Source organism: Hemicordylus capensis, chromosome 2 (genome assembly GCF_027244095.1).
Source record: "Hemicordylus capensis ecotype Gifberg chromosome 2, rHemCap1.1.pri, whole genome shotgun sequence".
NCBI lineage: Eukaryota > Metazoa > Chordata > Lepidosauria > Squamata > Cordylidae > Hemicordylus > Hemicordylus capensis.
The window spans coordinates 85708228-85726909 of NC_069658.1; positions in this window are offsets into that span (position 1 = coordinate 85708228).

An 18682-nucleotide genomic window follows, 5' to 3' on the forward strand; every position below is an offset into this window, starting at 1 on the left:
GTGGCTGATCTGGCCACCCAGGGAGGGCTCCCTGATTGTCTGCACTCTCCTCGCAAACCACCTTACGGATCTACACAAGGATTGTGTGTAGAGCCTTAATATCTACCACCTGGCAGAACACTCTCACCACAGTCTTGTGAGCAACATGTTGTCCAGGTCTGCAGGAAAGCAAGTACAAATTTATTACACAATACTGACTCCTAAATTTTTTTAAAACAGAGATCAGTGTGTCAACAGAGTTGTTTCTTCCTTTAGCTGAGTAAGTAATAGAGCAATGGACTGCCATGAAGTTAAAGGTCATTAGCCTGACAAAGGTTAGATTATAGATACAACAAACATCTAGCCCAGGTGTGGGTGTTGAATCTTCAGTGACACCTCACATTAGATAAGGCCTTTTAACTCAAAGCCCCAGGCAAACTCACTTCAGACTTGATTGGTTGTTTTGAGTGGTAATCACATGTCTGATCTTGCAAGCTTCTGGGTTTTCCTTGGGACATGTTGCATGCCCCCAGTTCCTAAAGACATTTGGTGAATAGAAAGGTAGAACATCCATACAAGCTTCTGGTAGGCCATTTTAAGGCAAATAACTCTTCACTTATAAAGCACTGTCAGAAGGAAAGCGCTGTATTAATATGCAACTATCATTTATATTGCAATCATGTCTATAAAAAGGATGAAGAGCTTTGTTTGTAAAGGTATGATATAGAAAATTTGTATGCAAATAATTCAAAAGGTATGGTATGAAGGGATTTTTATTCTTGTTGTTTCTTTTTGTTTCCATTAATCCTTCCTTTTTTGGTGTTGAGTCAGAATAGAATGCACATTTTTGAAGTGTAGCTGGAAAACACCCCAGATGCTTTGTATTGTCATCACAGTGAGGCTATTCTCATGACCAGCAAAAATTGGGCTAGGAAAGCCTAGCCCAAATTTTGCTGGTTGTGTAAACCACTGACCTTGCAGGTGAGCCCCGTGGTTTACAATCAGCTAGCCCACTTGAAGCCCTCCCCTTAGCCCAGGTTAGCGGAGCGAGCGCTCTGTTAACCGGAGTTAATGGATCATGTGCTGCGCTGAGGTCTTTGTTGAGGTCTTTGTTGTGCTTCATGCAACTTCTAAGGAAGAAAGCTATTGTATTCAGTATCTTTTATGTTTTCTTGTTTAGAAGCTTGTACCTGTGGGAATCCTGTGTTCAGTGGAGTCAAAAAAGAAGAAAAGAGAGGGGACGGAGAAAATGGCGTTTCTGTATAAACACTTAGTTAAATTTATACTTTGTACTTGTGACTATAAGCAGCTATAAAACAAAAAAAAAAAGTACCGATGTCTTCATTGAAGGAACACTTCTCCAGCTCCAGGTTTCATTTTGTGGCTCTGACATTTCCTGAAGGTTTGCACACCAGTTTTCTGAGTTTAATGTTGCCCACACCCTCAGCTTCATTCATCTTATGCAAGCTAGAGGATCAGGTGCCACTGCAAGATTGGCTGGCAAGTTAGTGGGGAGCCTATCAGAGGTATGCAAAGATGCTGACTATCCAGTTGAACAATGGTGATGTTGACCCAGTTAATGATTACTGCCTGGGTTCCTTTATTCATTCATTCATTGTTAAATTTGTATACTGCCTTTCATTAAAACAATCTCAAGGTGGTTCACACAGAAAAGTTAAAACATGACTATAAAAATTACACAATTAAAATATTAAACTAGAATAAAAAACAGATTTGACTAAAAATATTTAAAATATTTACCCCGTTACCCCTGCTAACTTGGCAAAGAGTCACCTTTTAATGTGGTGATTCTCTTTATTTAGCAGGGGGAAAATAACTGGCCCTATCCACCACCAGCACAGTACCTCCAGTGACTGTTGCTGGTATCTGTCTTGAGTTTCTTTTTAGATTGTGAGCCCTTTGGGGACAGGGTTCCATCTTATTTGTTTGTTATTTCTCTGTGTAAACCACCCTGAGCCACTTTTGGAAGGGTGGTATAGAAACTGAATTAAAAATAAAAATAAAAATAAAAAAAATAATAAAATTCAGCCATCCCAGGTCCTTGGGGAGGACTCGATGTCTGGATAAAACAAACCAGTCAATAACACCTGTCTGACTGTGTAAACAAGAAATAATAAATAAATAAATAAATAAATAAATAAATAAATAAATGCAAGCACAATATAACCATACAAAATACAAAGCAGTAACAGTAGAGACGATCATATAAAAGCCTGGGTAAAAAGCCAAGTTTTCACACACATTCTAAAAACTATGATGGAGACTGAGGAGCGAATAGCCACCAGGAGAGCATTCTAGTGTCTGGGGGCAGCAACAGAAAAGGCCCACATGCACAACAGCTGAGCTTTCCTCATTGTCAGCACCCGGAGCAGAACCCCCTCAGATGACCTCGTCAAGCAGGCAGCAACCCTTGGGAGCAGTTTAGGTACTGAGGGCCCAAACCGTTAAGGGCTTTAAAAGGTCAAAACCAGCACCTTGAAATGGCAGCCAGTGCAGCTCTTTCAAAATGGGTGTGATGTGACCCCAGCAGGCAGCTCCAGATAAAATCCTAGCTGCCACATTTTGCACTAGCTGCAGTTTCTGAATATTCTTCAAGGGCAGCCTCACGTAGAGCGCATTACAATAATCCAGCCGAGATGTGACTAAGGTGTGGGTAATATTGGAGTGGGTGTTTGGCCTGGCCACCAGCATCTACCATGACTTGAGCACTTGATCCGCTGCTACGTTACTGAGCCTCAATAGCCGTTGCTGCATGGGCAGCCTCCAAAGCCGCCATTCACAAGGTGGAGCTTGAACTGCTGTGGGAGGGCTTTACAAGCGGCTGAAGAGATGAGAGATGTGCACCTGCCTCAGTCCAGCAGATCCCTTTGGCCTATGCACTTTGGCCTATACACATTCACTTTCAGAAAGGCAGAGGGAGAGAAGCAAGGCCCTGGTATGCAATGGGGATGCATCAGGGAAGAGGAGGAGAGCAAGTCTCGGAGAGTCACTTTCTGTCATGGCCCATTACTCCAGGGTAGACCAGACCCATAGAGAAGAATGAGGCATACTGAAGAAAAATACTGAAAAGTACTTCTGCCGATTATTTATGACTGGCACGTTGGATAGTACATATATGCCTCTTTACAATGCACCTTAGTCAAAGACCTTAGGCACATTACTTGGTATCTCTAAGACAGGGGTGGGGAACCTTGGCTCTCTAGCTGTTTTTGAACTACAACTCCCATCATGGTGGGAGTTGTAGTTCAAAAACAGCTGGAAGCCCAAGGTTCCCCACCCCTGCTCTAAGGGCTGGTCCAAACAGTACCATCCTTGTCCACACAATTAGGAAGTGAACATGATGTCAGGATGTCCTCTGCCAATGTCCTGATGGCCTCCTGGCCCATCCCTTTATCACATGGTGTATTCATCCAAATACACCACCCAGAGCCTCTGTATGGGGCAGTTTATAAATGTAATAAATAAATAGCCCCTCCAAATATTTGGAATATGTGTAGAGGGGCCATTCAGAAGATCACCTCTCCCCCATGCAATAAAGGGATATGTTGAGGGCATCAATACATCTGCGGAAGATGCATAGGACATCTCTTGGCATATTGCTTCCTAATCATGAGGGCTTGGGTGGTATTGTCTGAACCGGCTCTGTTTGTGACAACACACTGCAGCTAAATGGGTGAACTATAACTTTTGAAAAGTATTGTGTTTGAGGAAATGTCAGATAACATGAAATCTAATTCTGCTGTGTTTGATCTGTGATGAACTACAAAAATAAGTCTATTTGAGAAATGTATTTTAGGACGATAAGTAACAAAAGTTAAAACAGAGGAACTGAGAGAGAGAAATCTCCGGATGCATCTCAACAATACATGTCAGTTTTAATCTGCTATGTTTACTTTTTTTTAATTCACAAGTGACACTGATTTTCCACAGTGGAATTCCCTGCTAAATTAATTTAGAACGATACGATTTCCCATTCCCCACCTAAGGATTTCCTGATTATTTGGCAATTCTATTGTAGTTAAAAAAGCAGGAATGCTGCATTCAAAGCACGGTTTGAGTAAAACGTTCCCTAAACCAGATGGCATGTTTTGACTCCAATGTGCAACTCTCAAACACAGACTCCAGTGGTACTACTTCGGTGTAAATAGATTGTGAACGAGGCTGTGTCTTGTTCAGCTAGGTCACTAGTGAGAAATATAATTCAGGGCAATTGTTTCCATTATGCATACATTAACATATCCCCATAATATCAACTCTTTGCCTGTGCCAAAAGTAAATTAAATAGCTGCAACTGCAAAAGCGTGAATAGGTTTGACACCTTTTTTCAGCCAGCACACTCATATAAGAGGCATACAATCATCCGCTGGAGCTTTTCTTGATATAGAAAAGCTGACAAGAAGAATACATAAAACTGCCATTTATTTATTTCCAAATAGTTCAATGTGTCTAACAAAAGCTTTGAACATGTAATAAAAACCAAGCAACACTGAAATCCATTTTTAAAAAGGGTGGGGGAGGAAGCAGCACTAAGGCCTCTGAGATAGCATCCTAAGAAGCAATCTTTGCGGTTGCATGAGGATGCTGCCCTCTTTTGCCGGCAGGAAGCCTGAAAGCGCTTACCTCCCCGCAGACAATCGCAGCCAGGTCTCTGGCAGGCATATTGGCGGCACAGATGAGCAGCAGCTCTCCTGCTGTCCGCCTGCACCTTGCCCGGCAGTTCTGGGGGGTCAGGTGAAGGGAAGCACTGCTGTGTGGTGCCCTGCCCCCAGAGCCCAAGTAATACACTGCGCAAGTGTGCGGTGCATTTCTGGGATCCCCCCTCCCCGAGTGTGTCTGCCACAGCTGCAAACAGCCACGGCAGACACACGATCTGTTAACTCATTTTTGGGGCACGCTCACACCTAAAACCTGGGTTAAGTGACGGGTTCCGTAAGCAGGCTTGCCGCCAGCAGAAGCCACACAGCTCCCAATGGTGCACACAAGCAGCAGAAACCAGGCTGGGCTCCCTTAGCCCGGTTTCTGCTGCTCATGAGAATAGCTTCTAAGATGGAGAAAGACAGTTCAGTCTGTCTTTGAGGACTTCAGTCCTTATACTGAATCAAATCATTGATCCATCTAGCTCAGTATTGTCTACATTCAGCAGCAGCAGCTCCATCCTCAGTGTTTCAGATGGGATGTTTCCCAGCCCTGTCTGGATAAACTGAACCTTTTGCATGCAACATATATGTGCTACCACCAAGCTACAGCCCATCTCAGGGTCGGGTTTGGGATTGGACAGTTTGCCTTTCAGATTTCTGCCTGTGAAGCTCTTAAAAATTTCAAAAGCTCTGCAAGACAAAAAAAAGGGGGGGTATAGCAGTAAAATACTTTAAATATAAATATCTCTCTTTTACAAAAGTCTGCTTAACAGCAAGGACATCCATCCATCTCTGTCCTATTTATTGCATCCATTTCCTGCCTATAACAGGAACAAATGAAATAAATAGGAGGGAAAAGCCAAACCCGTTTTACCTGGATTAGTCAGGATTCTAGAGCTGTGTCAGAGAGCCTCTCTGATGAGATAAGCCCCTAGGGGTCAGTATAACTATAGTAACATTAATGAACAGCAGTCCACTGTTAGGTCATATTAAGCTGTGGTAATAAAAACAAAGGCTTGTTTCACAAATAGACCTTGAAGTTCCAAAAAGTACCCCTCAGATGTGTATGCTCTTATTAAATAATGACACATAAGCAATGGAACTGAGGGATTGCTGAGGGAACCCTCAGGGGAAGGTTGTTTTTTTGTTTTTTAAAGCCATAAAATATGAACACAATCGAGCGACATGTGCCAGTTGGGCAGAGAGAGTAATACTTTGCAAGGCAGCTAATCCGGATCTACAATAAGAGACTAGACTTGACCATCCCCCAGGACTGGTCAACTGAAGTCTCCAGGAATCGGCATCAATCTCCAGACGGCTATTGAAAGCAGCCCTGGAAATGTCAATGGCTCCAGGAATAGCTCTAGCTGAAGTTGGCAAACTACAAGAGACCTACTGATGTTCACTCCCAGCAAGGCCTAACGTTCCCTGCAGGAGAGAACAAGGAAATCGCTGCCCCAGCTGTGCTCCTCTACCCCTTCTTAGCAGTAGCTGCTTTCCCCTGCACTTTGGCCTCTCACTTGCAGATAAGAGTCGCCTTTGCCAAAGAGAAGGAAAGACTGGAAAAGTGACTTCCGTGTTTAGTATGACAAAGAAAATTAAGGTCCTGGTGACAGTCACCTTAAGTGGCGCAGCAGGGAAATGCCTGACTACGAATATGACGGATATTTATATACAGCTTTTCAACAAAAATTCTCAAAGTGGTTTACATAGAAAAATAAATAATACATAAATAAGATGGTCCCCTGTCCCCAAAGGGCTCACAATCTAAAAAAGAAACATAGGATAGACACCAGCAACAGCCATTGGAGGGATGCTGTGCTGGGGATGGATAGGGCCAGTTACTCTCCCTCTGCTAAATAAAGAGAATCACCACTATTAAAAAGTTCCTCTTTGCTCAGTTAGCAGGGTGCCTGTGACTAACAAGCAGAAGCTTGTCGGTTCGAATCCCCGCTGGTACTATATCGGACAGCAGCGATATAGGAAGATGCTGAAGGGCCATCATCTCATACTGCATGGGAGGAGGCAATGGTAAACCCCTCCTGTATTCTACCAAAGAAAACCACAGGGCTCTGTGGGTGCCAGGAGTCGAAATTGACTTGACAGCACACTTTACTGTACCTGAGCTGTGAAGGTGAGTTGGCAGTGGTAAGTCTTGCAGTCCCCACTCTTCACTGTGCTTCTGTCAAAGGAAGGGAACTCTCTGACCATCAAGATCCACAGTGGTTATCAGAACCACCACAGCTCAAGGTATAGACCAGTTACTGTGCTAACTATGGCCTAGTTCTCACTGTAATTTAAACTCATCAGTCTAAGCCAGTGGTTCCCAACTTGGGTTCCTCCAAAAGTTGCTGAACTACAACTCCCAGCATCACTAGCTACAATATATTATGGCTGAGGATGCTGGGAGTTGTAGTTCAGTAACATCTGGAAGAACCCAGGTTGGGAATGACTGGTCTAAGCTATTTCAGGTAGGAACTTACATGACTGAATGTTTTTCCATACAAAAATATATCTGTATGTATGGAAAGCTAGATGTCAGGAAGGAGGGTGGTCACCCTATCCCCCACCCTGGTACAAGCTCCCTATGTGCAAATAATGTTCTTGTATGTGTTTTTTTCCAACCATGTGAGTCCTCTCCAGCAGCACAGAGAGGTATGGACCAGTCACAGTCTACTAGTTTTGGTAAGAACTTGGCCTACAATGTTCAGTTTATCCCATGGCCCTAATCTGTCACCTGATTCAGCCTTCAGTGTGACCTTTCTCAACTCTCTCCTGACCTTCCATTTAGCCAGTTAACCCTCTCAGAGACTACTTATTAAATTAAGCATATTTTTCTGATATTTCTTTTGTATCGGGAAAGAATTCCATTCCAGACAGTGATTTATTCCATTATGACAGCTGATTTTCTTATGACTAGCCAACCCCGCACAGAGCATCTGTGCACTCTTTGGGGCTGGCGGTTACCTCTTCCCCCATCTGCGGGGAGACATGATAGAGGTCTATAAAATCATGCATGGCATGGAGAAAGTGGAGAGAGAGAGATTCTTTTCCCTCTCACACAACACTAGAACCAGGGGTCACTCCATGAAATTGATTGCCAGGAGGTCTAGGACCAACAAACGGAAGTACTTTTTCACACAACGCGTGATCCACTTGTGGAACTCTCTGCCACAGGATGTGGTGACAGCCAACAACCTGGATGGCTTTAAGAGGGGTTTGGATGACTTCATGGAGGAGAGGTCTATCAACGGCTACTAGTCAGAGGGCTGTGGGGCACCTCCAGCCTCAAGGGCAGGGTGCCTCTGAGTACCAGTTGCAGGGGAGTAATGGCAGGAGAGAGGGCACGCCCTCAACTCCTGTCTATGGCTTCCAGCGGCATCTGGTGGGCCACTGTGTGAAACAGGATGCTGGACTAGATGGGCCGTGGGCCTGATCCAGCAGGGCTGTTCTTATGTTCTTATGCAGAGGAGTGGTTAGCTGTGTAGGTGGTGACATTTGGGAGGGTTGGCTCCGAAGGTTATGCCTATACATCCCTCTCACTTCCGCACATCAGCTCACTTTGCTTCTTCTTGCATTGTGCAGTCCTTTTACCTTTTAACCGAGGCCTGTTGAATGATATTACCATCTTTCTTCTCCTTTTTATTACTTTTTAATGTTTAACTTTCTCTTCACAATTTTGCTCTTCTTCCCCTTCTCAGCTGCTCCTATCTCAAAATGCTTGTGGCTGCTCTTGATTCAGTGTTGTAACCGGAAGAACTCTATACCACATTTTTCACTCACTCCTGTGCATGGATGCAGCTGTAGCTGTGGAAACTGCAGACACTTAGAATTAATAAATAATTTTATTTGTTAGCCACCTCATAACAAACTGTTCTCTGGTGGCTCACAATAGAACAAGAATAGAATAAAACCTACTATTGGAACACATAAAACAAAACAAAAAATTACAGTAAAATGTAGCAACCCTGTAAAAACTGTGGACAAAGTTAGATTCATACAAAGTGGTTTGGGGTCTTACTCCAGAGCAGAACTCAGCACATGCTCAGAGTGAACAATATGCATGAATTCAGTAACAGACCTCACTGAATTTATTTATCATATTTTTATACTGCCTGATATGTACATCTCTAGGCAGTGTACAAAATTTAAGGCAGAAACAAAGGAGGGTTGATGGTGTACTGAATACCTGTTCAGTACACCATCCCTTTTGTTTTCAATACACTTGTTTGCAATACTCTTCCCTTTTTGTTGTTGTTGTTGTAAAATCAGTGTTTCAGCTGTTCAGGTTCCTTTTCTGACTCCAATCTACATTTAAAAAGATTTGTCAAGGCAATGAGGGACTTTGCTTTTCTGATTTTTTTTTTTAAAATGTGATTTTGTTAATAAATTCAGTTATAAAATTAAATCAATTCTATCGGCAGGCTTTAAAAAACAACTCAGAAGTCTTGTTTCATCCCCACCCCGTGTATGCTCCTTAAAGTACTCTGGGAGGTCTGCTTCCTTTGTTAGTCATGCCTCCAAGGAGCCATCTATGGATTTGCAAATTATTCCTGTGTGTGAAAATTGGAAAGGTGAGAAATCCTGAATGGGAGAGGCTATTCACACGACCACTCGAAAGTGGGCTAAGGGAGCACAGCCCACTTTCAAGTGGTTGTGAGAACCGCTGGGAGCCATGTGGCTCCTGGCAGTTAGACCGTTTCATCCCCCCCCCCACACACACACGAGGTTAGTAGAGCAAGTGCTCCGCTAACCCCATTTTGGTGACCATGAGTTGCCACGGTGCAGTTCCATGCCATGGCAACTCATGAGGAGACCCCTGGCTGGGAGGCTCCAACAAGCCTCCTGGCCTCGGGGGTCTCCCTAGAGTGCCCCACACACTTGCGTGGGGCATTTGGGGACTTCCGCAGGCTGGGTGGCCCCCAATCCCCACCACTCTTACTGTGAGAGAGCTGGTAGTCGTGTGGGTGGCTGGTCCTGCTCTCCCCACAGAGCCCGGTTAGGCTCTATGCACAGATTGTGTGTAGAGCCTCAAAGTTTTCTAAGTATTTTCCCCTTCTCCATGCAAAGGATTAAAAAAAAAAATCATAGATTGGGGAATATTCTTGTCCGCTTCTACAGAAATCTTGATGAATGCAGCAAGGATGCAGAGGGAGCTGCATTCTTCCAGTGGGAAGCTGATCTTAATACAGCTGGAACTTCCTCACTGTCACTATTCCTGCACACTCCGGGAAGGGAAGAGGTTTTAGGCAATCTCTGGCTCCAGAAGTGCTTTGTGCCTTCCAAAAGTAAGTCCCTGAGGGCTGCATGATGCTCAAGGCCTTTTTAAAATAAAAAACATAGGACACTTCCAGATGCAGAGATTGCCAAAAAACACTCCCCTCCTCACAGGCGGGCACAGAGGCAGTGCGGAAGCTCTCTGCAGTTCAGAATGGATGTATCTGCCTCGCACATCCATACTGCCTTAGTAAGGATGTCAGCCATTGTATTTTAATGAAGTTCTGCCACTCCTAAAGTAGTGTATTTTATTGCTGCTGTATACCAATTTGTATATATATAAATTTAAATTTGCCTTGAAGTGTGGCTCTTTGCTGCTGTTCATTCTAGTTTCTTGGATCTAGGTCTGTGAAAGGCTGGCCACCCCGAGCTAGGAAAAGAACCACTATGTTCTTTGACTTCCCATGCAGTTCATTGTGCAAGGCCACAGAAGCCCTTCAAATTGAAAAGCCCATCTTGAAATGATGGAAGAGCTTCATCCAGGCTTAACTTGAGTTGAGCCCAGAAAAATATTGCCTGGCCTTTACAGAGGTTTCATATGCAGAAATGAGCAAGTGAAGCTTTTCATATCATTATCACATTTAGCATCTCGAAACTGAAACTAACTGCAGATAAAATAATAACTACAGGGGTCCATTCAAAAGGTGACAACCCAAGTGATAAGGATCTGACAAAGTTTATCAAAACATCTGAAAATCCTTCAGGGAAAGCTTTAAAGGCCAGTTCTTAGGAGCCACCCACCTGCTGCCACCATCATATTGATCTTATAGTCAGCAAACTCCATAATAGCATTCCATATGATTTGTGTGGAAACAGAACAGATGATATTTTAATATGAAAGAACTGTGGTGAAATGCATTTACTCTTCCAAACATGCTGTCACAAGTGTTTACTACCTGAGGTCAGTACAATTTGCTTGACCTCAGGGAGAAAACCACATCCCTGTTCTGCAACTGGACTTGTTGTGTAACGAATGTTTATGTTTCATGCTGGTCTCACTTGATTTGAACATGATAATAGACAAAAACCAAAACAAACCCTTAGTTATATACCATATTAAACTTGGTGTGAAGTTCTCTCTCTCCTCTTGCAATCTGAGTGCCTGTGAAATACAAATTAAATTACAAGGCACTGACTGAGTGCAAAATGAAAAGCAAATAATAAAGATGAAATGAAACAAACAAAAACAGTGGCTGTCATCTGACTAATGCTTTGGGGGCTGTGGGGAACACAACAGGATGTGATTGGAAGACTGTTCCCTCTAACGGATATTCAGATGTTGTTTACTACAACTCCCAGCATCTCCAGTTGCAATGGCCTTTGGCTGGGGATTATGGGAATTGTAGTCAACAACATCTGGGAACAGTTTGCCCTCTAACAGGGATTCCCAGATGTTGGTGACTACAGCTCCCAGAATCCCCAGCTGCAATGGCTTTTGTCAACAACATCTGGGAATCCCTGTTAGAGGGAACACTGGATGGGAGCCCTTGCACAATCCTCCTACATGCATTCTGTTGTGCAAGAGCCATTGGACTTTTGAGCATTGCTTGTGCTCCGGAAAGGCTCTGCAAGATCAGAACATATTGCTGGCAGCAATGTGTTTCCAGTCATGCCATAGCCTTTCCAGAGCACGAGCCGTGCTCAGCAGTGGCATAGGGAGGGCATAAGTGGCCAGTGTTTGGGCCTCCACCACCACCCCGACCCAGTGGCAGCTCGCCCCATGGTGGCCCTTCTCTCCCAACCACATGCATGGGGCGCCCCTTTTCTCTCCACCTTGCATGGCTGCCATGGCCCTGACAGATCAGCCTGGGGTAGTAGGCTGCCCTGCCCCACCACTCAGCTGGCCACTGCCTGAGTGGTGGGACCATAAGGGGTACCCTGCCTGAATAAAGGGGAGAGGGGCATGCATCAGGGAGAGAGCAGTGGGGTCAGGACAGCCTACTACCCAAGGCTGCTCCATCAGGGCTGCTGCCATGGCTGCATGCACAGCAGGGGGAAAGGGGGCTCCCCATGTGTGCAGCAGGAAGAGAAGAGGTGCAGGGGCGCCACCAGGTGCTCATTGTGGTGAGCGTGGCGATCACTGCACATAGGTTCTTGGAACCCGTGCACACAATTAGAGCTCCATCTCTGGCACTCTCATGTCTCTTGCGCAATGGTGTGTACACAGGGGGAAGGGGGAGTAATGTGAGTACTGCTGTCACATCTCCACAGACCCTCAAAGTACACAGTTTCATTCGTTAGGATGTCAGCCACTAGCTTTGATTGTACCTCCTAGAATAAAGCTAAAGGATGAGTTATTTTCTCATTCTGCTTCTTAAAGTAATCCTGTCCAAGTCACAAGAGTTCCCATGCTTGCCTGTGAGATACAGCTACCTATTAAGTAGAACAGCTATGCAGATGTGCATCTGCTACAGCATTGTGATTAGAAATGGTGCCTCTGAAGAAATTGTGCCTTCTAGTAAACTTTCATAGATACAGAAGCCCTCTCAAGGTCTAGATTGGGCAATTCTGTTACAAGGAACCTCCTTCTCAAATTTCATGATTTGTATTTGGTTTCTAAATATTTGTTTTTAATTTCATATTAAAAGTGTGACACAACCTTAACTATTTAGGTCCAGTCCAAGTAATCACAATCATTGCATGAGTCTTTTCCATGCAGCTGAAGCAATAAACCACACAATAAGGACCTATGCTGAAGAAAGTGCTTAATTTACACTAAGTTGAGTTGGAGGAATTTAGATGGAGTCCGTGTGGTGTCTTAGTAAGAGTGCTGGGCCAAGACTGGGGAGCAGACTCAGCCCAAGGTATGGTGGCACCTGAAAAACTACAATGCTCCACACACCTACTGCGGGCCATCACCATTCAGTACTGACTTTTGAAAGCAGTGTGGGGAGAAGGGAAGGTTGACAGCAATCTAATGTTCTCTCCACATGCTTTTTGCAAGCGTTGCAAGGAGTGTGAGGAGAGGAGGGGAACCTGCTTGCTTCTTGCTTTGGCCATTACAAGGCTTGCAAGGATCAAATCGATCCCTTAGAGCTGTTCCTATGGTGGTTGGCATCTTATCACTCTGTTGGTGCCCCAGTAATCTGCTGTCTGAGGTAACTGCCTCCCTTGCCTCATGAAAGGGCCATCCCTACTGGGGAGACCTGGGTTCACATTCCTGATCAGTCAAGCTTAGTGGGTGACCTCAAGCCAGCTACTCTTTCTCAATCCAAGCAACCTCACAGAGTTGCTGATGTGTGGATAAATAGGATAGGAAGGGAATCTATCCGGAAGGGCTCTGCAAGATCAGAACATATTTCTGGGTGGCAGCAATGTGTTTCCAATCATGGCAGATCATTAGCATATTGTGCTGCTCCCTCAGTATACTTTCCATGCATACTGTGCCGAGCTCTTTGCAAGAGGGAGGGGGAATGCAAGTTATTTAAGTAAATACATACATGTAGTATATAAGCACTGTGACTTTACAGACATTTGAAATCATGATTTCATTCAACAGATATGAAGATTAGGCTGTCTTAGAAATGCATTGAGTAAAATTATAAGCTCTCTCTCTCTCTCTCTCTCTCTCTCTCTCTCTCTCTCTCTCTCTCAAGTACTGAAATAAAATAGCGATTTTATATTTATAAATTGTTTCTGCAGTTTATAATTTTAAAGGGTGTCAATCTGCAGGTATAAATGTGTGGCTTTGGGGTATCTGTTTTTGGATTATATATAGTCCTAAAATAGAGCATGTTTCAAAGGTGGTCTGTTTTACAGAGAGCATAGCAACCCTTGTGTTTCTGCTTCAGTAGTGTGTTTGCTGTGGCTCTGGTCCCAGACCTTCATGCCCACCAGTGTTCCCTCTAAGAGATGTTGTTGGCAACAACTCCCAGAATCCCCAGCTGCAATGGCTTTTGCTTGGGGATTCTGGGAGTTGTAGTCAACAAATCTGGAAATCCCTCTTAGAGGGAACACTGACCCCCACTCCTGTTTGGTTTTTTGAAAATGAATTTCAGGTTTTTAGTTGGATCCGTATAGTATGTTTGCATAAAGCCCACTGCTCTGTTGTGCTGCAAAGGGACTAGGGGCAAAAAGGCAAACACAGTTTCCTGAATCTCTTTCTGCTGCTAAGAGATTTCTGAAGTATCACAGGTTTCCTTCTCTGTTCATTCACATGTCATTGTCTTTCACAGTCTTAATTTCTAAAATAAAGTGAAACCTTTGTTAACTCCCTTTGTAATGTTCAACAGACTTTAGAAAGAGAGTAAAACAAACTGAGAGGTCAACATAATTGGTGTAGATAACAAAGGCAAGACAGAGAAAAAGCAAGAAAGAACTGGACAAGGTGTGTCCCTTGGCACTTGAGCAACTTTAAGGATGGATGGCCAATATGTATTTCCTTCCCACAGAAAGCTTCAAAGCTTTTGTATTAGTCTCAAACAGTACAGTGCTGGGTAAAGATCCCGATAATCCCTTTGGGAAGGAGGGCTTGCTGACAGCTTCTTAGCAATGTGCTTCCTTTGCACTAAGTGCCACGTCATCAAGTGCTTCTTTAGACACGGTTTGGGGGTCAGAGTGAAACAGCTCTATGCTTTGCGTCTTGATTGTTCTCTGTGTTTCATGGATGGAGCTTATGTATGCTGGGTTGTATACTGTAGGCAATGCCTATATTAGTCATAATCCTATATTCAGTTGTGGGTCTGTGTGTGTGTGGCAGGGGGCAGGTGGGCTCAGTCATCTAGGGCTCCCCATTGACTCTTGTGGGAACATCTTAACACGCTACCTCATTTGCATATTATGTCAGGTGCAGGACCAACCCTGAGTGAGCATAGGATCTGGATCAGGCTCCACCCCTTTCCCACTACACCTCCAACTGCCCCCAATTTCCTCCTTGCATCATAGCTGCAACAATATTGCTATGTTGTTGTAGATTCCTTAACATTAACAATTGTTGGCATGTGCATAGATTCCTTATGCACATGCCTTTAGTCACTGTGAACTTCTCCCATTAACATATATTGCTATACAATTGCTCTGTTCTGTTATTTTTAATTTTTAATTTTTGCATGCATGCATGCAAGTCATCACTCAGCATTGCAGTCCTCAGGTGATAAATTGATCTCCTGAGGCTGCCAATCATAGAAGCACCCTCCATCACAAATACAGAGCTCCCGTCTGCAGATGAATACCACCATAACCATGAGTGATGTGTGGAGGGAGGGAGTGATGCACCAGGGACTTTTGATTCGCTTTTGGAACTGAAAATCTTTTTCAATCCAGTGCTTTGTTTTTGAACATCTGAATGGGGCTACAGTCCCAGCTGTGATTCGGCATTTGTTTCCTCTTAGACGATCTATGCTCCATAGCTAGTTTTGTACCTCTTCACACATGTCAGCCAAGAAGTTGAACTAAGTATCTACATTTTTTTCCCCTGCATGTGCTAGAGAATGTTCACCCTGGCCAAAGCTTTGAGGCATTATTTGACTAAGGCAGACTGCTCTTTCAGCAACTGAAGCCAAGAATAACATATTTGTTCTGCATGAAACAAACCAAATGTATGGAAAGATAGTGAGCCTGTTTGTTTTATAAATGGCTCCCTTTTCAGAACATTCTCACTTTTTTCTTATGAAATCATAGATCAGAGAACCAGAGCTTTGGATCTTTGGTATCCGTTACGTCAGGCTTAAGGGGATGAATAAGAAAGGTGTAAAGAGACTATTTTCAGTATTCCCATGGTACTATCAAATATGCTGATCTAGCTTTCTCAACTGATGGATGACATTGATCAGAAAGCAAATGGTATATGCTTCTGCGAGTTCACGTCCAGCGGAGTTCTTCAGGGTTGTGAAGGGACTAGTAACTGCACCCTCCCCCTTGAACCAGAAAATGGAAGCATCAGACACCCGCTGTGATGTGTTTAATGAATTTTTCGCAGACAAAATCTCTCGGATTTGGGCCGACTTAGATGGAGACTCCACAATTAATTTGATGTCTGAACTGGAGGTGTCCAACAATTCCTCTTATATGATTTGACTGGATCGGTTTCAGTTTGTGATTCCTGAGGATGTGGACAAGCTGCTTGGAGTGATGAGGCCTACCACTTGTTCTCTTGACCCTTGCCCAACATGGCTTGTTCAATCTAGCAGGCAGGCTGTTGTAGGCGGCTTGGTAGAAATCATAAATGCTTCTTGGAGGGAGGGCAGGATGCCTCCTTGTCTTAAGGAGGCAGTTATTAGACCTCTTCTAAAGAAGCCTGCATTAGATCCCTCAGAATTGAGCAATTATTGGCCTGTTTCCAATTTCCCATGGCTGGGCAAGGTAATTGAGAGGGTGGTGGCCTCTCAGTTCCAGGCGTTCTTGGAGGAAACTGATTATCTAGACCCATTTCAAACTGGTTTTTGGGCAGGCTGTGGGGTGGAGACTGCCTGGATCGGCCTGAGGGATGATCTCCATGTGGGAATTGACAGAAGAAGTGTGACTCTGTTGGTCCTCTTGGATCTCTTGGCGGCTTTCGATACTATTGACCGTAGTATCCTTCTGGAACGTCTGAGGGTGTTGGGGGTGGGAGGCACAGTTTTACGGTGGTTCCACTCCCACCTCTTGGACAAATTCCAGATGGTGTCGATTGGAGATGGTTGCTCTTCAAAATCTGAGCTTAAGTATGGTGTCCCTCAAGGCGCCATACTTTCTCCAATGCTTTTTAACATCTACATGAAACCGCTGGGAGAGATCATCAGGGGATTTGGAGCTGGGTGTTACCAGTATGCTGTTGACACCCAGATCCACTTCTCCATGTCAGCTTCTTCAGGGGATGGCATAACTTCCCTAAATGCTTGCCTGGAAGCAGTAATGGGCTGGATGAGGGAGAATAAACTGAAGCTGAATCCAGATAAGACGGAGGTACTTATTGTGCGGGGTCAGAACTCTAGAGACGATTTTGATCTACCAGTTCTAGATGGGGTCACACTTCCCCAAAAGGAACAGGTTTGCAGTCTGGGAGTACTTCTGGATCCACACCTCTCCCTGGTTTCTCAGGTTGAGGCGGTGTCCAGGGGTGCTTTCTATCAGCTTCGGCTGATATGCCAGCTGCGTCCGTTTCTCGAAATCAATGACCTCATAATAATGGTACATTTTTTGGTAACCTCCAGACTTGACTTTTGTAATGCACTCTACATGGGGCTGCCTTTGTACATAGTCCGGAAACTTCAGTTGGTTCAGAACATGGCAGCCAGGTTGATCTCTGGGTCATCTCAGAGAGACCACATTACTCCTTTGTTGATGGAGTTACACTGGCTGCCAATAGGTTTCCAGGCAAAATACAAAGTGCTAGTTATAACCTATAAAGCCCTAAACGGCTTAGGCCCTGGGTATTTAAGAGAGCGTCTTCTTCGTTATGAGCCCCACCGCCCTTTGAGGTCATCTGAGGAGGTCCGTCTCCAGTTGCTGCCAACTCGTTTGGTGGCTACACAGAGACGGGCATTCTCGGTTGCTGCTCCAAGATTGTCGAATGCGCTCCCTGCTGGGATACGAGCCTCCCCATCTCTGGCAATTAAAAAAAAAACTTCTGAAAACACATCTCTTCTACCAAGTTTTCTCAGCTTTTAAAACTAGTTTTTAAATTGTTCTGATTATTTAATTGTTGTTTTATGATGTTTTTAATTGTTAATTGTTGTTTTATACTGTTTTATAATTTCTGTTTTAATTATTAATTGATTTTAATGGTGTTTTAATGTAAACCGCCCTGAGCCTTTTGGAAGGGCGTTATAAAAATAATAGCAATAATAATAATCATCATCATCATCATCATCATCATCATCATCATCATCATCATCTGATATTTTTTATAAATATCTGTATGTCAGCAAAAACATTCAGATATTTATTTAAAAAGCAATGAGCATGTGGAGTACACAGTTAACAATCAATGGCGACACACTTGGACAGGTTAGCATTAGAAGAGGCATTTTCCAAGGGGACTCACTATCCCCTCTGTTGTTTGTAATCACCATGACCTCACATTCACAAATACTAAACAAAACAGGCCTCGGATACCAAACATCTAAAACATCAAGTAAAATCAACCATCTGCTGTACATGGACGATCTGAAGTTGTATGGAAAGTCCCAGTAAGAAATCGAATCACTACTAAGCACTGTCCGTATATTCAGTAGCGATATAGCAATGGAGTTTGGACTAGACAAGTGTGCTGCATTAATAATGAAAAGAGAAAAAATAAGAAAAACAGAAGGAATAGAACTGCACAATGGAAGCAAGATCAAGAACCTGGAAGAGAAAGAACATTACAAATACTTGGGCATTCTCCAGGCTGATAACATTGCACAGACTGAAGTTAAAAGAAAAATTGGAAGTGAATACATCAGGAGAGTTAGAAAAATCCTAAAGTCCAAACTCAATGGCAGGAATACCATACAAGCCATACACACCTGGGCTATACCTGTTATCAGATACACTGCAGGAATAATAGACTGGACCCAGGCAGAGCTAGAGACGCTAGATCGTAAGACCAGGAAAATAATGACCATCAATAATGCTCTGCTCCCCCGCAGTGATGTCGATAGGCTATACCTCCCTCGTAGCTCAGGTGGAAGAGGAATGCTCCAAGTCCATCAAACAGTAGAGGAGGAGAAAAGAGGCCTTGAAGAATATATCAAGGACAGTGAAGAAGATGCACTTCAAATGGTCAATAATGCGAAACTATTCAACACCAATGAAACAAAGCAGGCCTACAAGAAAGAACAAGTCCAGAACCGAGCAGAAAAATGGAA